Genomic DNA, 23,875 nt, shown 5'->3' with positions numbered 1-23,875 from the left:
ATTTTTTTTTGTCTCGCATCCCACTTTTGGCCTGTGGCCTTTTCGGGGTCGATTCTCGTTTTGGGCATCAGAGCATGTTTCTTCTCCTAAAACCCAATATTTGTTTATTAAGTCTCGGAACACATTTTTGTTCTCGTGGACCCATCATGGGTCTTGGAACGCATTTGTGGTCCTTGGGTCCCATTTTGCATCCCGAAACTTGTGTTTTGGTGCTTGATCCCTATTTTGGGTGCCCACCTTGCACCAAGTGCGCACCCGGGGCAAACCGAGCGCCTTGGTGCACCGGGGCAAGATCGAGCGTGCACCCGAGGCGCCCCGAACATGCACCAAGGTGCACTCGGCCCACATGTGAGCGCAGGTCGTTGCGCCCGAGGTGGTGTGTGGGCACCGCGTTGCAGACGGGACACTGCACGCACACGACGCCCCCTCCAGGTGCACGCACGTAGGCCGGGCCGGGTGCACACCCGACGCCCTAGCAAGGTGCGCGCACCCGGGCAGGGCTCACACTTGGCGAACGGGGCGCACTTCGCGAGGGAGGGTGTGCACCTCGACGGGGGTGGGTGGCCGGGGTGGATTCGCACGTGGGTCGCGGTTTGCTAAGTACACACTGCGACAAGCTCATAACGGGTGCGATCATACCAGCGTTAGTGCACCGGATCCCATCAGAACTCCGCAGTTAAGCGCGCTTGGGCCGGAGTAGTACTGGGATGGGTGACCTCCCGGGAAGTCCCGGTGTTGCACCCTTTTTTAGTTTTTCGCCGGGCGTCGCAATGCTATTTGAATAAACCTTTTGCCCGTTTGCGTTCTCGTCGGGGCCGGGCCGGGCCGGGGTGCGCTGCCCGCACTACCGCGCGCGCGGGGGCGACACCGAGCGCGCACCCGAGGCGCCCCGAGCACACAGGCCACGGTGCAACCCGGGCGTTGTGCGCGCACCCCGGTGCGCCCGAGGTGCTGCGCGCGCACCCAGGTGAAATCGGTGTGCACCTCGGCCAGTGCGCGCTCGGTCGAGTCGCGCACGTTGGCCAAGGTGCACGGTGATGTTTCTTACTCTAAGGTTCCGCACCAGACGCCCGGGACAGGTGAGCGAAGCTGGGCGGGGCCGGGTGCGCGGCCGGGGCAGGTGCACGCAGCTGGAGAGAGCTTTGGAGCACACTTCGGAGCGCACCAATGATGCGCTCCATTCAAAAGTTTCCTGAAAAGGCAAAAAAAGTTGAGATTATAGAATTTCCCACTTGAGAGATTGTAAAAAAAAAAAATTTAAAATGAAGGAAACGCGGGTGCCAAGGTGTGCGCAGCCCAGCCAAGGTGTGCGCACCAAGGCGCCCACCCTGGCGAAGGTGCACGCAAGGTGCGCACCCGAGGCAAACCGGACAATTAACCCAACTTTCGACTTCGCGCGCACCTTGGAGCGCACTTCGGAGCGCTCCTTGGTGCGCACCAATCTTGGGCACCTCGGAGTGCACCATGGCGCCCACCAAGGTGCGCACCCGGGGCAAACCGAGCTCCGACTTCGTGCGCACCTTGGAGCGCACGAAAGGTGCGCACCATGGCGCCCACCAAGGTGCGCAGCCCAGCCAAGGCGTGCGCATCAAGGTGCGCACCCTGGCGAAGGTGCGCACCCGGGGCAAACCGAGCTCCGACTTCGTGCGCACCTTGGAGCGCACAAAAGGTGCGCAACCCAGCCAAGGTGTGCGCACCCCGGTCAAACCGAGCTCCGAATCGTGCGCACCAGAGGTGCACGCCATCGTGCGCACCTTGGAGCACACTTCGGAGCCCTCCTTGGTGCGCGCCGATGTTGCGCACCTCGGAGCGCACCCGGGGAAAACAATGCAATTAACCCGACTTTCGACTTCGTGGGCACCTCGGAGCGCTCTCGGGTTCGCACCTCGGAGCACACCGAGGTGCGCACCTTTGATGCGCTGCCTTCACCAATTTCCAGAAAAGGCAAGAAAACATTGAGAAGGTGTGCGCACCGAGGTGCCCACCCTGGCGAAGGTGCACGCGAGGTGCGCACCCGGGGCAAACCGGGCTCCGACTTCGTGCACGCCGCACCTTGGAGCACACTTCGGAGCGCTCCTTGGTGCGCACCAGGGCGCGCAACCCAGCCGAGGTGCCCACCCCGGCGAAGGTGCACGCGAGGTGCGCACCCGGGGCAAACCGGGCTCCGACTTCGTGCACGCCATGGTGCCCACCGCGGCGAAGGTGCACGCGAGGTGCGCACCCGGGGCAAACCGGGCTCCGACTTCGTGCACGCCGCACCTTGGAGCACACTTCGGAGCGCTCCTTGGTGCGCACCATGGTGCCCACCAGGGCGCGCAACCCCGCCGAAGGTGCACGCGAGGTGCGCACCCGGGGCAAACCGGGCTCCGACTTCGTGCACGCCGCACCTTGGAGCACACTTCGGAGCGCTCCTTGGTGCGCACCATGGTGCCCACCAGGGCGCGCAACCCCGCCGAAGGTGCACGCGAGGTGCGCACCCGGGGCAAACCGGGCTCCGACTTCGTGCACGCCATGGTGCGCACCGCGGCGAAGGTGCGCACCCGGGGCAAACCGGGCTCCGACTTCGTGCACGCCGCACCTTGGAGCACACTTCGGAGCGCTCCTTGGTGCGCACCAGGGCGCGCAACCCAGCCGAGGTGCCCACCCCGGCGAAGGTGCACGCGAGGTGCGTACCCGGGGCAAACCGGGCTCCGACTTCGTGCACGCCGCACCTTGGAGCACACTTCGGAGCGCTCCTTGGTGCGCACCATGGTGCCCACCAGGCCGCGCAACCCAGCCAAGGTGTGCGCACCAAGGTGCACGCGAGGTGCGCACCCGGGGCAAACCGGGGTCCGACTTCGTGCACGCCGCACCTTGGAGCACACATCGGGGCGCTCCCGGGTTCGCACCGGCGTTGCGCACCGTGGTGGGCACCTCGGAGCACACCAAGGTGGGCAGCGAGGTGCGCACCTTTGATGCGATGCCTTCACTAATTTCCATAAAAGGCAAAAAAAAAACGAGATTTTAAAATTTCCGTTTTGAAAGATAGTGAGAAAAAGGGAATGCTGGTGCCATCTTGAGCCCGCCCTGGTGCGCAGCCCAGCCAAGGTGTGCGCACCAAGGTGCCCACCCTGGCGAAGGTGCGCGCCCGGGCAATTAACCCAACTTCCAACTTCGCGCGCGCCAGGGTGGGAGCGCACCCAACAACCGGGCCTGGGAAGAGCCAATGCGAGAAACCCCACCAAACGCTCTGACAAAAAAAGAGGGGGCGCTCCAGTAACCCCGCTTCGGAGCGCACCCTGGGCAAACCCAGCCAAGGTGCCCACCCCGGCCAAGGTGCAGGCGAGGTGCGCACCCGGGGCAAACCGGGCTCCGACAACGTGCACGCCGCACCTTGGAGCACACTTCGTAGCGCTCCCGGGTGCGCACCTCAGAGCACACCAAGGTGGGCAGCGAGGTGCGCACCTTTGATGCGCTGCCTTCACTAATTTCCAGAAAAGGCAAAAAAAAAAGGAGATTTTAAAATTTCCGTTTTGAAAGATAGTGAAAAAAACGGAACGCGCGTGCCATCTTGAGCCCGCCCTGGTGCGCAGCCCAGGTAAGGTGCCCACCCTGGCAAAGGTGCGCACCCGGGCAATTAACCCTACTTCCGACTTCGTGCGCGCCAGGGTGGCAACCGGGCCTCGGAAGAGCCAATGCGAGAAACCCCACCAAACGCTCCGACAAAAAAAGAGGCGGCGCTCCAATAACCCCGCTTCGGAGCGCAGCCGGGGCAAACCCAGCCAAGGTGCCCACCCCGACGAAGGTGCACGCGAGGTGCGCACCCGGGGCAAACCGGGCTCCGACAACGTGCACGCAGCACCTTGGAGCACACTTCGAAGCACTCCCGGGTGCCCACCGGCGTTGCGCACCGTGGTGGGCAGCGAGGTGCGCACCTTTGATGCGCTGCCTTCACTAATTTCCAGAAAAAGGCAAAAAAAAATGAGATTTTAAAATTTCCGTTTTGAAAGATAGTGAAAAAAAAGGAACGCGGGTGCCATCTTGAGCCCGCCCTGGTGCGCAGCCCAGGCAAGGCATGCGCACCAAGGTGCCCACCCGAGGTGCACACCCGGGGCAAACCGGGCTCCGACTTCGTGCAGGCCGCACCTTGGAGCACACTTCGGAGCGCTCCTTGGTGCGCACCATGGTGCCCACCAGGGCGCGCAACCCAGCCAAGGTCTGCACACCAAGGTGCCCACCCCGGCGAAGGTGCACGCGAGGTGCGCACCCGGGGCAAACCGGGCTCCGACTTCGTGCACGCCATGGTGCCCACCGCGGCGAAGGTGCACGCGAGGTGCGCACCCGGGGCAAACCGGGCTCCGACTTCGTGCACGCCGCACCTTGGAGCACACTTCGGAGCGCTCCTTGGTGCGCACCATGGTGCCCACCAGGGCGCGCAACCCAGCCAAGGTGTGCGCACCAAGGTGCACGCGAGGTGCGCACCCGGGGCAAACCGGGGTCCGACTTCGTGCACGCCGCACCTTGGAGCACACATCGGAGCGCTCCCAGGTTCGCACCAGCGTTGCGCACCTTTGATGCGCTGCCTTCACTAATTTCCAGAAAAGGCAAAAAAAAACGAGATTTTAAAATTTCCGTTCTGAAAGATAGTGAAAAAAACGGAACGCGGGTGCCATCTTGAGCCCTTCCTGGTGCGCAGCCCAGGCAAGTTGTGCGCACCAAGGTGCCCACCCTGGCGGAGGTGCGCGCCCGGGGCAATCCGGGCTCCGACTTCGTGCACTGCATGGTGCCCACCAAGGCGCGCAACCCAGCCAAGGTGCCCACCGCAGCGAAGGTGCACGCGAGGTGCGCACGCGAGGTGCACACCCGGGGCAAACCGGGCTCCGACTTCGTGCACGCCGCACCTTGGAGCACACTTCAGAGCGCTCCTTGGTGCGCACCAGGGCGCGCAACCCAGCCGAGGTGCCCACCCCGGCGAAGGTGCACGCGAGGTGCGCACCCGGGGCAAACCGGGCTCCGACTTCGTGCACGCCATGGTGCCCACCGCGGCGAAGGTGCGCACCCGGGGCAAACCGGGCTCCGACTTCGTGCACGCCGCACCTTGGAGCACACTTCGGAGCGCTCCTTGGTGCGCACCATGGTGCCCACCAGGCCGCGCAACCCAGCCAAGGTGTGCGCACCAAGGTGCACGCGAGGTGCGCACCCGGGGCAAACCGGGGTCCGACTTCGTGCACGCCGCACCTTGGAGCACACATCGGGGCGCTCCCGGGTTCGCACCGGCGTTGCGCACCGTGGTGGGCACCTCGGAGCACACCAAGGTGGGCAGCGAGGTGCGCACCTTTGATGCGATGCCTTCACTAATTTCCATAAAAGGCAAAAAAAAAACGAGATTTTAAAATTTCCGTTTTGAAAGATAGTGAGAAAAAGGGAATGCTGGTGCCATCTTGAGCCCGCCCTGGTGCGCAGCCCAGCCAAGGTTTGCGCACCAAGGTGCCCACCCTGGCGAAGGTGCGCGCCCGGGCAATTAACCCAACTTCCAACTTCGCGCGCGCCAGGGTGGGAGCGCACCCAACAACCGGGCCTGGGAAGAGCCAATGCGAGAAACCCCACCAAACTCTCTGACAAAAAAAGAGGGGGCGCTCCAGTAACCCCGCTTCGGAGCGCACCCTGGGCAAACCCAGCCAAGGTGCCCACCCCGGCCAAGGTGCAGGCGAGGTGCGCACCCGGGGCAAACCGGGCTCCGACAACGTGCACGCCGCACCTTGGAGCACACTTCGTAGCGCTCCCGGGTGCGCACCTCAGAGCACACCAAGGTGGGCAGCGAGGTGCGCACCTTTGATGCGCTGCCTTCACTAATTTCCAGAAAAGGCAAAAAAAAAAGGAGATTTTAAAATTTCCGTTTTGAAAGATAGTGAAAAAAACGGAACGCGCGTGCCATCTTGAGCCCGCCCTGGTGCGCAGCCCAGGTAAGGTGCCACCCTGGCAAAGGTGCGCACCCGGGCAATTAACCCTACTTCCGACTTCGTGCGCGCCAGGGTGGCAACCGGGCCTCGGAAGAGCCAATGCGAGAAACCCCACCAAACGCTCCGACAAAAAAAGAGGCGGCGCTCCAATAACCCCGCTTCGGAGCGCAGCCGGGGCAAACCAAGCCAAGGTGCCCACCCCGACGAAGGTGCACGCGAGGTGCGCACCCGGGGCAAACCGGGCTCCGACAACGTGCACGCAGCACCTTGGAGCACACTTCGAAGCACTCCCGGGTGCCCACCGGCGTTGCGCACCGTGGTGGGCAGCGAGGTGCGCACCTTTGATGCGCTGCCTTCACTAATTTCCAGAAAAAGGCAAAAAAAAATGAGATTTTAAAATTTCCGTTTTGAAAGATAGTGAAAAAAAAGGAACGCGGGTGCCATCTTGAGCCCGCCCTGGTGCGCAGCCCAGGCAAGGCATGCGCACCAAGGTGCCCACCCGAGGTGCACACCCGGGGCAAACCGGGCTCCGACTTCGTGCAGGCCGCACCTTGGAGCACACTTCGGAGCGCTCCTTGGTGCGCACCATGGTGCCCACCAGGGCGCACCCGAGGCAAACCGGGCTCCGACTTCGTGCACGCCGCACCTTGGAGCACACATCGGAGCGCTCCCAGGTTCGCACCAGCGTTGCGCACCTTTGATGCGCTGCCTTCACTAATTTCCAGAAAAGGCAAAAAAAAACGATATTTTAAAATTTCCGTTCTGAAAGATAGTGAAAAAAACGGAACGCGGGTGCCATCTTGAGCCCTTCCTGATGCGCAGCCCAGGCAAGTTGTGCGCACCAAGGTGCCCACCCTGGCGGAGGTGCGCGCCCGGGGCAAACCGGGCTCCGACTTCGTGCACTGCATGGTGCCCACCAAGGCGCGCAACCCAGCCAAGGTGCCCACCGCAGCGAAGGTGCACGCGAGGTGCGCACCCGAGGTGCACACCCGGGGCAAACCGGGCTCCGACTTCGTGCACGCCGCACCTTGGAGCACACTTCAGAGCGCTCCTTGGTACGCACCAGGGCGCGCAACCCAGCCAAGGTGCTCACCCCGGCGAAGGTGCACGCGAGGTGCGCACCCGGGGCAAACCGGGCTCGGACTTCGTGCACGCCGCACCTTGGAGCACACATCGGAGCGCTCCCGGGTTCGCACCAGCATTGCGCACCTTTGATGCGCTGCCTTCACTAATTTCCAGAAAAGGCAAAAAAAAGAAAAAAATGAGATTTTAAAATTTCCGTTTTGAAAGATAGTGAAAAAAACGGAACGCGGGTGCCATCTTGAGCCCGCCCTGGTGTGCAGCCCAGGCAAGTTGTGCGCACCAAGGCACCCACCCTGGCCAAGGTGGGTCACGGGGTGGGTCCTAGGGTGGGTAACGGGGTGGGTACTAAGGTGCGTGCCAAGGTGGGTCATAGGGTGGGTGCCAAGGTGGGCACCAGGGTGGGTGTGCACCAACCCTAGCCAGGGTAGGTCACGGGGTGGTTGTCGGGGTGGGCGTCAAGGAGCCAAGGTGGGTGGCAAGTAGCCAAGTTGCGTGCCAAGGTGGGTGTCGGGGTGGGTGCCAAGGATCCAAGGTGGGTGCCAAGGAACCAAGGTGGGTGTCTGGGTGGGTGCCGAGGTGGGAGCCAGGGTGGGTCCCAAGGTGAGTGCAAAGGTGGGTGCCAGGGTCAAGGTGAGTGCCAATGTGGGTTCCAAGGTGCCAGGGTCAGGGTGAGTGCCAATGTGGGTTCAAAGGTGCTAAGTTGGGTGCGAGGTTGGGTGCGAGGGTGGGTGGGTGCCAAGGTGTGCTAGGTGGAAGCCCGGGTGGGTCGGCATCCCATGGGTGTCGAGTTGGGTGCCTGATGGGTGCTTCTTGTCAAGTTTTAGTCGTCGGGACTCATTTCGAGCCTTAGAGGTCGTTTCTTGTCCGGTTGCCCTGTCTTCGACCTGGGAACCCAATTTTGGTCCTCGGGTCCCATTTTTTTTTGTCTCGCATCCCACTTTTGGCCTGTGGCCTTTTCGGGGTCGATTCTCGTTTTGGGCATCAGAGCATGTTTCTTCTCCTAAAACCCAATATTTGTTTATTAAGTCTCGGAACACATTTTTGTTCTCGTGGACCCATCATGGGTCTTGGAACGCATTTGTGGTCCTTGGGTCCCATTTTGCATCCCGAAACTTGTGTTTTGGTGCTTGATCCCTATTTTGGGTGCCCACCTTGCACCAAGTGCGCACCCGGGGCAAACCGAGCGCCTTGGTGCACCGGGGCAAGATCGAGCGTGCACCCGAGGCGCCCCGAACATGCACCAAGGTGCACTCGGCCCACATGTGAGCGCAGGTCGTTGCGCCCAAGGTGGTGTGTGGGCACCGCGTTGCAGACGGGACACTGCACGCACACGACGCCCCCTCCAGGTGCACGCACGTAGGCCGGGCCGGGTGCACACCCGACGCCCTAGCAAGGTGCGCGCACCCGGGCAGGGCTCACACTTGGCGAACGGGGCGCACTTCGCGAGGGAGGGTGTGCACCTCGACGGGGGTGGGTGGCCGGGGTGGATTCGCACGTGGGTCGCGGTTTGCTAAGTACACACTGCGACAAGCTCATAACGGGTGCGATCATACCAGCGTTAGTGCACCGGATCCCATCAGAACTCCGCAGTTAAGCGCGCTTGGGCCGGAGTAGTACTGGGATGGGTGACCTCCCGGGAAGTCCCGGTGTTGCACCCTTTTTTAGTTTTTCGCCGGGCGTCGCAATGCTATTTGAATAAACCTTTTGCCCGTTTGCGTTCTCGTCGGGGCCGGGCCGGGCCGGGGTGCGCTGCCCGCACTACCGCGCGCGCGGGGGCGACACCGAGCGCGCACCCGAGGCGCCCCGAGCACACAGGCCACGGTGCAACCCGGGCGTTGTGCGCGCACCCCGGTGCGCCCGAGGTGCTGCGCGCGCACCCAGGTGAAATCGGTGTGCACCTCGGCCAGTGCGCGCTCGGTCGAGTCGCGCACGTTGGCCAAGGTGCACGGTGATGTTTCTTACTCTAAGGTTCCGCACCAGACGCCCGGGACAGGTGAGCGAAGCTGGGCGGGGCCGGGTGCGCGGCCGGGGCAGGTGCACGCAGCTGGAGAGAGCTTTGGAGCACACTTCGGAGCGCACCAATGATGCGCTCCATTCAAAAGTTTCCTGAAAAGGCAAAAAAAGTTGAGATTATAGAATTTCCCACTTGAGAGATTGTAAAAAAAAAAAATTTAAAATGAAGGAAACGCGGGTGCCAAGGTGTGCGCAGCCCAGCCCACCCTGGCGAAGGTGCACGCAAGGTGCGCACCCGAGGCAAACCGGACAATTAACCCAACTTTCGACTTCGCGCGCACCTTGGAGCGCACTTCGGAGCGCTCCTTGGTGCGCACCAATCTTGGGCACCTCGGAGTGCACCATGGCGCCCACCAAGGTGCGCACCCGGGGCAAACCGAGCTCCGACTTCGTGCGCACCTTGGAGCGCACGAAAGGTGCGCACCATGGCGCCCACCAAGGTGCGCAGCCCAGCCAAGGCGTGCGCATCAAGGTGCGCACCCTGGCGAAGGTGCGCACCCGGGGCAAACCGAGCTCCGACTTCGTGCGCACCTTGGAGCGCACAAAAGGTGCGCAACCCAGCCAAGGTGTGCGCACCCCGGTCAAACCGAGCTCCGAATCGTGCGCACCAGAGGTGCACGCCATCGTGCGCACCTTGGAGCACACTTCGGAGCCCTCCTTGGTGCGCGCCGATGTTGCGCACCTCGGAGCGCACCCGGGGAAAACAATGCAATTAACCCGACTTTCGACTTCGTGGGCACCTCGGAGCGCTCTCGGGTTCGCACCTCGGAGCACACCGAGGTGCGCACCTTTGATGCGCTGCCTTCACCAATTTCCAGAAAAGGCAAGAAAACATTGAGAAGGTGTGCGCACCGAGGTGCCCACCCTGGCGAAGGTGCACGCGAGGTGCGCACCCGGGGCAAACCGGGCTCCGACTTCGTGCACGCCGCACCTTGGAGCACACTTCGGAGCGCTCCTTGGTGCGCACCAGGGCGCGCAACCCAGCCGAGGTGCCCACCCCGGCGAAGGTGCACGCGAGGTGCGCACCCGGGGCAAACCGGGCTCCGACTTCGTGCACGCCATGGTGCCCACCGCGGCGAAGGTGCACGCGAGGTGCGCACCCGGGGCAAACCGGGCTCCGACTTCGTGCACGCCGCACCTTGGAGCACACTTCGGAGCGCTCCTTGGTGCGCACCATGGTGCCCACCAGGGCGCGCAACCCCGCCGAAGGTGCACGCGAGGTGCGCACCCGGGGCAAACCGGGCTCCGACTTCGTGCACGCCGCACCTTGGAGCACACTTCGGAGCGCTCCTTGGTGCGCACCATGGTGCCCACCAGGGCGCGCAACCCCGCCGAAGGTGCACGCGAGGTGCGCACCCGGGGCAAACCGGGCTCCGACTTCGTGCACGCCATGGTGCGCACCGCGGCGAAGGTGCGCACCCGGGGCAAACCGGGCTCCGACTTCGTGCACGCCGCACCTTGGAGCACACTTCGGAGCGCTCCTTGGTGCGCACCAGGGCGCGCAACCCAGCCGAGGTGCCCACCCCGGCGAAGGTGCACGCGAGGTGCGTACCCGGGGCAAACCGGGCTCCGACTTCGTGCACGCCGCACCTTGGAGCACACTTCGGAGCGCTCCTTGGTGCGCACCATGGTGCCCACCAGGCCGCGCAACCCAGCCAAGGTGTGCGCACCAAGGTGCACGCGAGGTGCGCACCCGGGGCAAACCGGGGTCCGACTTCGTGCACGCCGCACCTTGGAGCACACATCGGGGCGCTCCCGGGTTCGCACCGGCGTTGCGCACCGTGGTGGGCACCTCGGAGCACACCAAGGTGGGCAGCGAGGTGCGCACCTTTGATGCGATGCCTTCACTAATTTCCATAAAAGGCAAAAAAAAAACGAGATTTTAAAATTTCCGTTTTGAAAGATAGTGAGAAAAAGGGAATGCTGGTGCCATCTTGAGCCCGCCCTGGTGCGCAGCCCAGCCAAGGTGTGCGCACCAAGGTGCCCACCCTGGCGAAGGTGCGCGCCCGGGCAATTAACCCAACTTCCAACTTCGCGCGCGCCAGGGTGGGAGCGCACCCAACAACCGGGCCTGGGAAGAGCCAATGCGAGAAACCCCACCAAACGCTCTGACAAAAAAAGAGGGGGCGCTCCAGTAACCCCGCTTCGGAGCGCACCCTGGGCAAACCCAGCCAAGGTGCCCACCCCGGCCAAGGTGCAGGCGAGGTGCGCACCCGGGGCAAACCGGGCTCCGACAACGTGCACGCCGCACCTTGGAGCACACTTCGTAGCGCTCCCGGGTGCGCACCTCAGAGCACACCAAGGTGGGCAGCGAGGTGCGCACCTTTGATGCGCTGCCTTCACTAATTTCCAGAAAAGGCAAAAAAAAAAGGAGATTTTAAAATTTCCGTTTTGAAAGATAGTGAAAAAAACGGAACGCGCGTGCCATCTTGAGCCCGCCCTGGTGCGCAGCCCAGGTAAGGTGCCCACCCTGGCAAAGGTGCGCACCCGGGCAATTAACCCTACTTCCGACTTCGTGCGCGCCAGGGTGGCAACCGGGCCTCGGAAGAGCCAATGCGAGAAACCCCACCAAACGCTCCGACAAAAAAAGAGGCGGCGCTCCAATAACCCCGCTTCGGAGCGCAGCCGGGGCAAACCCAGCCAAGGTGCCCACCCCGACGAAGGTGCACGCGAGGTGCGCACCCGGGGCAAACCGGGCTCCGACAACGTGCACGCAGCACCTTGGAGCACACTTCGAAGCACTCCCGGGTGCCCACCGGCGTTGCGCACCGTGGTGGGCAGCGAGGTGCGCACCTTTGATGCGCTGCCTTCACTAATTTCCAGAAAAAGGCAAAAAAAAATGAGATTTTAAAATTTCCGTTTTGAAAGATAGTGAAAAAAAAGGAACGCGGGTGCCATCTTGAGCCCGCCCTGGTGCGCAGCCCAGGCAAGGCATGCGCACCAAGGTGCCCACCCGAGGTGCACACCCGGGGCAAACCGGGCTCCGACTTCGTGCAGGCCGCACCTTGGAGCACACTTCGGAGCGCTCCTTGGTGCGCACCATGGTGCCCACCAGGGCGCGCAACCCAGCCAAGGTCTGCACACTAAGGTGCCCACCCCGGCGAAGGTGCACGCGAGGTGCGCACCCGGGGCAAACCGGGCTCCGACTTCGTGCACGCCATGGTGCCCACCGCGGCGAAGGTGCACGCGAGGTGCGCACCCGGGGCAAACCGGGCTCCGACTTCGTGCACGCCGCACCTTGGAGCACACTTCGGAGCGCTCCTTGGTGCGCACCATGGTGCCCACCAGGGCGCGCAACCCAGCCAAGGTGTGCGCACCAAGGTGCACGCGAGGTGCGCACCCGGGGCAAACCGGGGTCCGACTTCGTGCACGCCGCACCTTGGAGCACACATCGGAGCGCTCCCAGGTTCGCACCAGCGTTGCGCACCTTTGATGCGCTGCCTTCACTAATTTCCAGAAAAGGCAAAAAAAAACGATATTTTAAAATTTCCGTTCTGAAAGATAGTGAAAAAAACGGAACGCGGGTGCCATCTTGAGCCCTTCCTGGTGCGCAGCCCAGGCAAGTTGTGCGCACCAAGGTGCCCACCCTGGCGGAGGTGCGCGCCCGGGGCAAACCGGGCTCCGACTTCGTGCACTGCATGGTGCCCACCAAGGCGCGCAACCCAGCCAAGGTGCCCACCGCAGCGAAGGTGCACGCGAGGTGCACACCCGGGGCAAACCGGGCTCCGACTTCGTGCACGCCGCACCTTGGAGCACACTTCAGAGCGCTCCTTGGTGCGCACCAGGGCGCGCAACCCAGCCGAGGTGCCCACCCCGGCGAAGGTGCACGCGAGGTGCGCACCCGGGGCAAACCGGGCTCCGACTTCGTGCACGCCATGGTGCCCACCGCGGCGAAGGTGCGCACCCGGGGCAAACCGGGCTCCGACTTCGTGCACGCCGCACCTTGGAGCACACTTCGGAGCGCTCCTTGGTGCGCACCATGGTGCCCACCAGGCCGCGCAACCCAGCCAAGGTGTGCGCACCAAGGTGCACGCGAGGTGCGCACCCGGGGCAAACCGGGGTCCGACTTCGTGCACGCCGCACCTTGGAGCACACATCGGGGCGCTCCCGGGTTCGCACCGGCGTTGCGCACCGTGGTGGGCACCTCGGAGCACACCAAGGTGGGCAGCGAGGTGCGCACCTTTGATGCGATGCCTTCACTAATTTCCATAAAAGGCAAAAAAAAAACGAGATTTTAAAATTTCCGTTTTGAAAGATAGTGAGAAAAAGGGAATGCTGGTGCCATCTTGAGCCCGCCCTGGTGCGCAGCCCAGCCAAGGTTTGCGCACCAAGGTGCCCACCCTGGCGAAGGTGCGCGCCCGGGCAATTAACCCAACTTCCAACTTCGCGCGCGCCAGGGTGGGAGCGCACCCAACAACCGGGCCTGGGAAGAGCCAATGCGAGAAACCCCACCAAACTCTCTGACAAAAAAAGAGGGGGCGCTCCAGTAACCCCGCTTCGGAGCGCACCCTGGGCAAACCCAGCCAAGGTGCCCACCCCGGCCAAGGTGCAGGCGAGGTGCGCACCCGGGGCAAACCGGGCTCCGACAACGTGCACGCCGCACCTTGGAGCACACTTCGTAGCGCTCCCGGGTGCGCACCTCAGAGCACACCAAGGTGGGCAGCGAGGTGCGCACCTTTGATGCGCTGCCTTCACTAATTTCCAGAAAAGGCAAAAAAAAAAGGAGATTTTAAAATTTCCGTTTTGAAAGATAGTGAAAAAAACGGAACGCGCGTGCCATCTTGAGCCCGCCCTGGTGCGCAGCCCAGGTAAGGTGCCACCCTGGCAAAGGTGCGCACCCGGGCAATTAACCCTACTTCCGACTTCGTGCGCGCCAGGGTGGCAACCGGGCCTCGGAAGAGCCAATGCGAGAAACCCCACCAAACGCTCCGACAAAAAAAGAGGCGGCGCTCCAATAACCCCGCTTCGGAGCGCAGCCGGGGCAAACCAAGCCAAGGTGCCCACCCCGACGAAGGTGCACGCGAGGTGCGCACCCGGGGCAAACCGGGCTCCGACAACGTGCACGCAGCACCTTGGAGCACACTTCGAAGCACTCCCGGGTGCCCACCGGCGTTGCGCACCGTGGTGGGCAGCGAGGTGCGCACCTTTGATGCGCTGCCTTCACTAATTTCCAGAAAAAGGCAAAAAAAAATGAGATTTTAAAATTTCCGTTTTGAAAGATAGTGAAAAAAAAGGAACGCGGGTGCCATCTTGAGCCCGCCCTGGTGCGCAGCCCAGGCAAGGCATGCGCACCAAGGTGCCCACCCGAGGTGCACACCCGGGGCAAACCGGGCTCCGACTTCGTGCAGGCCGCACCTTGGAGCACACTTCGGAGCGCTCCTTGGTGCGCACCATGGTGCCCACCAGGGCGCACCCGAGGCAAACCGGGCTCCGACTTCGTGCACGCCGCACCTTGGAGCACACATCGGAGCGCTCCCAGGTTCGCACCAGCGTTGCGCACCTTTGATGCGCTGCCTTCACTAATTTCCAGAAAAGGCAAAAAAAAACGATATTTTAAAATTTCCGTTCTGAAAGATAGTGAAAAAAACGGAACGCGGGTGCCATCTTGAGCCCTTCCTGATGCGCAGCCCAGGCAAGTTGTGCGCACCAAGGTGCCCACCCTGGCGGAGGTGCGCGCCCGGGGCAAACCGGGCTCCGACTTCGTGCACTGCATGGTGCCCACCAAGGCGCGCAACCCAGCCAAGGTGCCCACCGCAGCGAAGGTGCACGCGAGGTGCGCACCCGAGGTGCACACCCGGGGCAAACCGGGCTCCGACTTCGTGCACGCCGCACCTTGGAGCACACTTCAGAGCGCTCCTTGGTACGCACCAGGGCGCGCAACCCAGCCAAGGTGCTCACCCCGGCGAAGGTGCACGCGAGGTGCGCACCCGGGGCAAACCGGGCTCGGACTTCGTGCACGCCGCACCTTGGAGCACACATCGGAGCGCTCCCGGGTTCGCACCAGCATTGCGCACCTTTGATGCGCTGCCTTCACTAATTTCCAGAAAAGGCAAAAAAAAGAAAAAAATGAGATTTTAAAATTTCCGTTTTGAAAGATAGTGAAAAAAACGGAACGCGGGTGCCATCTTGAGCCCGCCCTGGTGTGCAGCCCAGGCAAGTTGTGCGCACCAAGGCACCCACCCTGGCCAAGGTGGGTCACGGGGTGGGTCCTAGGGTGGGTAACGGGGTGGGTACTAAGGTGCGTGCCAAGGTGGGTCATAGGGTGGGTGCCAAGGTGGGCACCAGGGTGGGTGTGCACCAACCCTAGCCAGGGTAGGTCACGGGGTGGTTGTCGGGGTGGGCGTCAAGGAGCCAAGGTGGGTGGCAAGTAGCCAAGTTGCGTGCCAAGGTGGGTGTCGGGGTGGGTGCCAAGGATCCAAGGTGGGTGCCAAGGAACCAAGGTGGGTGTCTGGGTGGGTGCCGAGGTGGGAGCCAGGGTGGGTCCCAAGGTGAGTGCAAAGGTGGGTGCCAGGGTCAAGGTGAGTGCCAATGTGGGTTCCAAGGTGCCAGGGTCAGGGTGAGTGCCAATGTGGGTTCAAAGGTGCTAAGTTGGGTGCGAGGTTGGGTGCGAGGGTGGGTGGGTGCCAAGGTGTGCTAGGTGGAAGCCCGGGTGGGTCGGCATCCCATGGGTGTCGAGTTGGGTGCCTGATGGGTGCTTCTTGTCAAGTTTTAGTCGTCGGGACTCATTTCGAGCCTTAGAGGTCGTTTCTTGTCCGGTTGCCCTGTCTTCGACCTGGGAACCCAATTTTGGTCCTCGGGTCCCATTTTTTTTTGTCTCGCATCCCACTTTTGGCCTGTGGCCTTTTCGGGGTCGATTCTCGTTTTGGGCATCAGAGCATGTTTCTTCTCCTAAAACCCAATATTTGTTTATTAAGTCTCGGAACACATTTTTGTTCTCGTGGACCCATCATGGGTCTTGGAACGCATTTGTGGTCCTTGGGTCCCATTTTGCATCCCGAAACTTGTGTTTTGGTGCTTGATCCCTATTTTGGGTGCCCACCTTGCACCAAGTGCGCACCCGGGGCAAACCGAGCGCCTTGGTGCACCGGGGCAAGATCGAGCGTGCACCCGAGGCGCCCCGAACATGCACCAAGGTGCACTCGGCCCACATGTGAGCGCAGGTCGTTGCGCCCGAGGTGGTGTGTGGGCACCGCGTTGCAGACGGGACACTGCACGCACACGACGCCCCCTCCAGGTGCACGCACGTAGGCCGGGCCGGGTGCACACCCGACGCCCTAGCAAGGTGCGCGCACCCGGGCAGGGCTCACACTTGGCGAACGGGGCGCACTTCGCGAGGGAGGGTGTGCACCTCGACGGGGGTGGGTGGCCGGGGTGGATTCGCACGTGGGTCGCGGTTTGCTAAGTACACACTGCGACAAGCTCATAACGGGTGCGATCATACCAGCGTTAGTGCACCGGATCCCATCAGAACTCCGCAGTTAAGCGCGCTTGGGCCGGAGTAGTACTGGGATGGGTGACCTCCCGGGAAGTCCCGGTGTTGCACCCTTTTTTAGTTTTTCGCCGGGCGTCGCAATGCTATTTGAATAAACCTTTTGCCCGTTTGCGTTCTCGTCGGGGCCGGGCCGGGCCGGGGTGCGCTGCCCGCACTACCGCGCGCGCGGGGGCGACACCGAGCGCGCACCCGAGGCGCCCCGAGCACACAGGCCACGGTGCAACCCGGGCGTTGTGCGCGCACCCCGGTGCGCCCGAGGTGCTGCGCGCGCACCCAGGTGAAATCGGTGTGCACCTCGGCCAGTGCGCGCTCGGTCGAGTCGCGCACGTTGGCCAAGGTGCACGGTGATGTTTCTTACTCTAAGGTTCCGCACCAGACGCCCGGGACAGGTGAGCGAAGCTGGGCGGGGCCGGGTGCGCGGCCGGGGCAGGTGCACGCAGCTGGAGAGAGCTTTGGAGCACACTTCGGAGCGCACCAATGATGCGCTCCATTCAAAAGTTTCCTGAAAAGGCAAAAAAAGTTGAGATTATAGAATTTCCCACTTGAGAGATTGTAAAAAAAAAAAATTTAAAATGAAGGAAACGCGGGTGCCAAGGTGTGCGCAGCCCAGCCAAGGTGTGCGCACCAAGGCGCCCACCCTGGCGAAGGTGCACGCAAGGTGCGCACCCGAGGCAAACCGGACAATTAACCCAACTTTCGACTTCGCGCGCACCTTGGAGCGCACTTCGGAGCGCTCCTTGGTGCGCACCAATCTTGGGCACCTCGGAGTGCACCATGGCGCCCACCAAGGTGCGCACCCGGGGCAAACCGAGCTCCGACTTCGTGCGCACCTTGGAGCGCACGAAAGGTGCGCACCATGGCGCCCACCAAGGTGCGCAGCCCAGCCAAGGCGTGCGCATCAAGGTGCGCACCCTGGCGAAGGTGCGCACCCGGGGCAAACCGAGCTCCGACTTCGTGCGCACCTTGGAGCGCACAAAAGGTGCGCAACCCAGCCAAGGTGTGCGCACCCCGGTCAAACCGAGCTCCGAATCGTGCGCACCAGAGGTGCACGCCATCGTGCGCACCTTGGAGCACACTTCGGAGCCCTCCTTGGTGCGCGCCGATGTTGCGCACCTCGGAGCGCACCCGGGGAAAACAATGCAATTAACCCGACTTTCGACTTCGTGGGCACCTCGGAGCGCTCTCGGGTTCGCACCTCGGAGCACACCGAGGTGCGCACCTTTGATGCGCTGCCTTCACCAATTTCCAGAAAAGGCAAGAAAACATTGAGAAGGTGTGCGCACCGAGGTGCCCACCCTGGCGAAGGTGCACGCGAGGTGCGCACCCGGGGCAAACCGGGCTCCGACTTCGTGCACGCCGCACCTTGGAGCACACTTCGGAGCGCTCCTTGGTGCGCACCAGGGCGCGCAACCCAGCCGAGGTGCCCACCCCGGCGAAGGTGCACGCGAGGTGCGCACCCGGGGCAAACCGGGCTCCGACTTCGTGCACGCCATGGTGCCCACCGCGGCGAAGGTGCACGCGAGGTGCGCACCCGGGGCAAACCGGGCTCCGACTTCGTGCACGCCGCACCTTGGAGCACACTTCGGAGCGCTCCTTGGTGCGCACCATGGTGCCCACCAGGGCGCGCAACCCCGCCGAAGGTGCACGCGAGGTGCGCACCCGGGGCAAACCGGGCTCCGACTTCGTGCACGCCGCACCTTGGAGCACACTTCGGAGCGCTCCTTGGTGCGCACCATGGTGCCCACCAGGGCGCGCAACCCCGCCGAAGGTGCACGCGAGGTGCGCACCCGGGGCAAACCGGGCTCCGACTTCGTGCACGCCATGGTGCGCACCGCGGCGAAGGTGCGCACCCGGGGCAAACCGGGCTCCGACTTCGTGCACGCCGCACCTTGGAGCACACTTCGGAGCGCTCCTTGGTGCGCACCAGGGCGCGCAACCCAGCCGAGGTGCCCACCCCGGCGAAGGTGCACGCGAGGTGCGTACCCGGGGCAAACCGGGCTCCGACTTCGTGCACGCCGCACCTTGGAGCACACTTCGGAGCGCTCCTTGGTGCGCACCATGGTGCCCACCAGGCCGCGCAACCCAGCCAAGGTGTGCGCACCAAGGTGCACGCGAGGTGCGCACCCGGGGCAAACCGGGGTCCGACTTCGTGCACGCCGCACCTTGGAGCACACATCGGGGCGCTCCCGGGTTCGCACCGGCGTTGCGCACCGTGGTGGGCACCTCGGAGCACACCAAGGTGGGCAGCGAGGTGCGCACCTTTGATGCGATGCCTTCACTAATTTCCATAAAAGGCAAAAAAAAAACGAGATTTTAAAATTTCCGTTTTGAAAGATAGTGAGAAAAAGGGAATGCTGGTGCCATCTTGAGCCCGCCCTGGTGCGCAGCCCAGCCAAGGTGTGCGCACCAAGGTGCCCACCCTGGCGAAGGTGCGCGCCCGGGCAATTAACCCAACTTCCAACTTCGCGCGCGCCAGGGTGGGAGCGCACCCAACAACCGGGCCTGGGAAGAGCCAATGCGAGAAACCCCACCAAACGCTCTGACAAAAAAAGAGGGGGCGCTCCAGTAACCCCGCTTCGGAGCGCACCCTGGGCAAACCCAGCCAAGGTGCCCACCCCGGCCAAGGTGCAGGCGAGGTGCGCACCCGAGGCAAACCGGGCTCCGACAACGTGCACGCCGCACCTTGGAGCACACTTCGTAGCGCTCCCGGGTGCGCACCTCAGAGCACACCAAGGTGGGCAGCGAGGTGCGCACCTTTGATGCGCTGCCTTCACTAATTTCCAGAAAAGGCAAAAAAAAAAGGAGATTTTAAAATTTCCGTTTTGAAAGATAGTGAAAAAAACGGAACGCGCGTGCCATCTTGAGCCCGCCCTGGTGCGCAGCCCAGGTAAGGTGCCCACCCTGGCAAAGGTGCGCACCCGGGCAATTAACCCTACTTCCGACTTCGTGCGCGCCAGGGTGGCAACCGGGCCTCGGAAGAGCCAATGCGAGAAACCCCACCAAACGCTCCGACAAAAAAAGAGGCGGCGCTCCAATAACCCCGCTTCGGAGCGCAGCCGGGGCAAACCCAGCCAAGGTGCCCACCCCGACGAAGGTGCACGCGAGGTGCGCACCCGGGGCAAACCGGGCTCCGACAACGTGCACGCAGCACCTTGGAGCACACTTCGAAGCACTCCCGGGTGCCCACCGGCGTTGCGCACCGTGGTGGGCAGCGAGGTGCGCACCTTTGATGCGCTGCCTTCACTAATTTCCAGAAAAAGGCAAAAAAAAATGAGATTTTAAAATTTCCGTTTTGAAAGATAGTGAAAAAAAAGGAACGCGGGTGCCATCTTGAGCCCGCCCTGGTGCGCAGCCCAGGCAAGGCATGCGCACCAAGGTGCCCACCCGAGGTGCACACCCGGGGCAAACCGGGCTCCGACTTCGTGCAGGCCGCACCTTGGAGCACACTTCGGAGCGCTCCTTGGTGCGCACCATGGTGCCCACCAGGGCGCGCAACCCAGCCAAGGTCTGCACACTAAGGTGCCCACCCCGGCGAAGGTGCACGCGAGGTGCGCACCCGGGGCAAACCGGGCTCCGACTTCGTGCACGCCATGGTGCCCACCGCGGCGAAGGTGCACGCGAGGTGCGCACCCGGGGCAAACCGGGCTCCGACTTCGTGCACGCCGCACCTTGGAGCACACTTCGGAGCGCTCCTTGGTGCGCACCATGGTGCCCACCAGGGCGCGCAACCCAGCCAAGGTGTGCGCACCAAGGTGCACGCGAGGTGCGCACCCGGGGCAAACCGGGGTCCGACTTCGTGCACGCCGCACCTTGGAGCACACATCGGAGCGCTCCCAGGTTCGCACCAGCGTTGCGCACCTTTGATGCGCTGCCTTCACTAATTTCCAGAAAAGGCAAAAAAAAACGATATTTTAAAATTTCCGTTCTGAAAGATAGTGAAAAAAACGGAACGCGGGTGCCATCTTGAGCCCTTCCTGGTGCGCAGCCCAGGCAAGTTGTGCGCACCAAGGTGCCCACCCTGGCGGAGGTGCGCGCCCGGGGCAAACCGGGCTCCGACTTCGTGCACTGCATGGTGCCCACCAAGGCGCGCAACCCAGCCAAGGTGCCCACCGCAGCGAAGGTGCACGCGAGGTGCACACCCGGGGCAAACCGGGCTCCGACTTCGTGCACGCCGCACCTTGGAGCACACTTCAGAGCGCTCCTTGGTGCGCACCAGGGCGCGCAACCCAGCCGAGGTGCCCACCCCGGCGAAGGTGCACGCGAGGTGCGCACCCGGGGCAAACCGGGCTCCGACTTCGTGCACGCCATGGTGCCCACCGCGGCGAAGGTGCGCACCCGGGGCAAACCGGGCTCCGACTTCGTGCACGCCGCACCTTGGAGCACACTTCGGAGGGCTCCTTGGTGCGCACCATGGTGCCCACCAGGCCGCGCAACCCAGCCAAGGTGTGCGCACCAAGGTGCACGCGAGGTGCGCACCCGGGGCAAACCGGGGTCCGACTTCGTGCACGCCGCACCTTGGAGCACACATCGGGGCGCTCCCGGGTTCGCACCGGCGTTGCGCACCGTGGTGGGCACCTCGGAGCACACCAAGGTGGGCAGCGAGGTGCGCACCTTTGATGCGATGCCTTCACTAATTTCCATAAAAGGCAAAAAAAAAACGAGATTTTAAAATTTCCGTTTTGAAAGATAGTGAGAAAAAGGGAATGCTGGTGCCATCTTGAGCCCGCCCTGGTGCGCAGCCCAGCCAAGGTTTGCGCACCAAGGTGCCCACCCTGGCGAAGGTGCGCGCCCGGGCAATTAACCCAACTTCCAACTTCGCGCGCGCCAGGGTGGGAGCGCACCCAACAACCGGGCCTGGGAAGAGCCAATGCGAGAAACCCCACCAAACTCTCTGACAAAAAAAGAGGGGGCGCTCCAGTAACCCCGCTTCGGAGCGCACCCTGGGCAAACCCAGCCAAGGTGCCCACCCCGGCCAAGGTGCAGGCGAGGTGCGCACCCGGGGCAAACCGGGCTCCGACAACGTGCACGCCGCACCTTGGAGCACACTTCGTAGCGCTCCCGGGTGCGCACCTCAGAGCACACCAAGGTGGGCAGCGAGGTGCGCACCTTTGATGCGCTGCCTTCACTAATTTCCAGAAAAGGCAAAAAAAAAAGGAGATTTTAAAATTTCCGTTTTGAAAGATAGTGAAAAAAACGGAACGCGCGTGCCATCTTGAGCCCGCCCTGGTGCGCAGCCCAGGTAAGGTGCCACCCTGGCAAAGGTGCGCACCCGGGCAATTAACCCTACTTCCGACTTCGTGCGCGCCAGGGTGGCAACCGGGCCTCGGAAGAGCCAATGCGAGAAACCCCACCAAACGCTCCGACAAAAAAAGAGGCGGCGCTCCAATAACCCCGCTTCGGAGCGCAGCCGGGGCAAACCAAGCCAAGGTGCCCACCCCGACGAAGGTGCACGCGAGGTGCGCACCCGGGGCAAACCGGGCTCCGACAACGTGCACGCAGCACCTTGGAGCACACTTCGAAGCACTCCCGGGTGCCCACCGGCGTTGCGCACCGTGGTGGGCAGCGAGGTGCGCACCTTTGATGCGCTGCCTTCACTAATTTCCAGAAAAAGGCAAAAAAAAATGAGATTTTAAAATTTCCGTTTTGAAAGATAGTGAAAAAAAAGGAACGCGGGTGCCATCTTGAGCCCGCCCTGGTGCGCAGCCCAGGCAAGGCATGCGCACCAAGGTGCCCACCCGAGGTGCACACCCGGGGCAAACCGGGCTCCGACTTCGTGCAGGCCGCACCTTGGAGCACACTTCGGAGCGCTCCTTGGTGCGCACCATGGTGCCCACCAGGGCGCACCCGAGGCAAACCGGGCTCCGACTTCGTGCACGCCGCACCTTGGAGCACACATCGGAGCGCTCCCAGGTTCGCACCAGCGTTGCGCACCTTTGATGCGCTGCCTTCACTAATTTCCAGAAAAGGCAAAAAAAAACGATATTTTAAAATTTCCGTTCTGAAAGATAGTGAAAAAAACGGAACGCGGGTGCCATCTTGAGCCCTTCCTGATGCGCAGCCCAGGCAAGTTGTGCGCACCAAGGTGCCCACCCTGGCGGAGGTGCGCGCCCGGGGCAAACCGGGCTCCGACTTCGTGCACTGCATGGTGCCCACCAAGGCGCGCAACCCAGCCAAGGTGCCCACCGCAGCGAAGGTGCACGCGAGGTGCGCACCCGAGGTGCACACCCGGGGCAAACCGGGCTCCGACTTCGTGCACGCCGCACCTTGGAGCACACTTCAGAGCGCTCCTTGGTACGCACCAGGGCGCGCAACCCAGCCAAGGTGCTCACCCCGGCGAAGGTGCACGCGAGGTGCGCACCCGGGGCAAACCGGGCTCGGACTTCGTGCACGCCGCACCTTGGAGCACACATCGGAGCGCTCCCGGGTTCGCACCAGCATTGCGCACCTTTGATGCGCTGCCTTCACTAATTTCCAGAAAAGGCAAAAAAAAGAAAAAAATGAGATTTTAAAATTTCCGTTTTGAAAGATAGTGAAAAAAACGGAACGCGGGTGCCATCTTGAGCCCGCCCTGGTGTGCAGCCCAGGCAAGTTGTGCGCACCAAGGCACCCACCCTGGCCAAGGTGGGTCACGGGGTGGGTCCTAGGGTGGGTAACGGGGTGGGTACTAAGGTGCGTGCCAAGGTGGGTCATAGGGTGGGTGCCAAGGTGGGCACCAGGGTGGGTGTGCACCAACCCTAGCCAGGGTAGGTCACGGGGTGGTTGTCGGGGTGGGCGTCAAGGAGCCAAGGTGGGTGGCAAGTAGCCAAGTTGCGTGCCAAGGTGGGTGTCGGGGTGGGTGCCAAGGATCCAAGGTGGGTGCCAAGGAACCAAGGTGGGTGTCTGGGTGGGTGCCGAGGTGGGAGCCAGGGTGGGTCCCAAGGTGAGTGCAAAGGTGGGTGCCAGGGTCAAGGTGAGTGCCAATGTGGGTTCCAAGGTGCCAGGGTCAGGGTGAGTGCCAATGTGGGTTCAAAGGTGCTAAGTTGGGTGCGAGGTTGGGTGCGAGGGTGGGTGGGTGCCAAGGTGTGCTAGGTGGAAGCCCGGGTGGGTCGGCATCCCATGGGTGTCGAGTTGGGTGCCTGATGGGTGCTTCTTGTCAAGTTTTAGTCGTCGGGACTCATTTCGAGCCTTAGAGGTCGTTTCTTGTCCGGTTGCCCTGTCTTCGACCTGGGAACCCAATTTTGGTCCTCGGGTCCCATTTTTTTTTGTCTCGCATCCCACTTTTGGCCTGTGGCCTTTTCGGGGTCGATTCTCGTTTTGGGCATCAGAGCATGTTTCTTCTCCTAAAACCCAATATTTGTTTATTAAGTCT

General features: G+C 62.7%; 3 non-coding genes across 3 annotated transcripts; all 3 read left to right on the top strand.

Annotated features, from left to right (window-relative positions):
* Window positions 1-625: 625 nt before the first annotated feature.
* LOC131872682 (5S ribosomal RNA) lies at window positions 626-744 on the top strand. The gene has a single exon (XR_009370795.1). It is a non-coding gene; the product is annotated as a 5S ribosomal RNA (ribosomal RNA).
* A 7,817-nt stretch (window positions 745-8,561) lies between these two features.
* Window positions 8,562-8,680, top strand: LOC131872681 (5S ribosomal RNA). The gene has a single exon (XR_009370794.1). It is a non-coding gene; the product is annotated as a 5S ribosomal RNA (ribosomal RNA).
* Window positions 8,681-16,462: 7,782 nt separating this feature from the next.
* On the top strand, window positions 16,463-16,581 carry LOC131872680 (5S ribosomal RNA). Its single transcript, XR_009370793.1, has one exon. It is a non-coding gene; the product is annotated as a 5S ribosomal RNA (ribosomal RNA).
* The last annotated feature ends 7,294 nt before the right edge of the window (window positions 16,582-23,875 follow it).

The sequence above is a fragment of the Cryptomeria japonica genome, unplaced genomic scaffold, assembly GCF_030272615.1.
Source record: "Cryptomeria japonica unplaced genomic scaffold, Sugi_1.0 HiC_scaffold_723, whole genome shotgun sequence".
NCBI lineage: Eukaryota > Viridiplantae > Streptophyta > Pinopsida > Cupressales > Cupressaceae > Cryptomeria > Cryptomeria japonica.
Note: the sequence above shows the minus strand (reverse complement) of the source record. Positions and strands in the feature narration are given on the sequence as shown.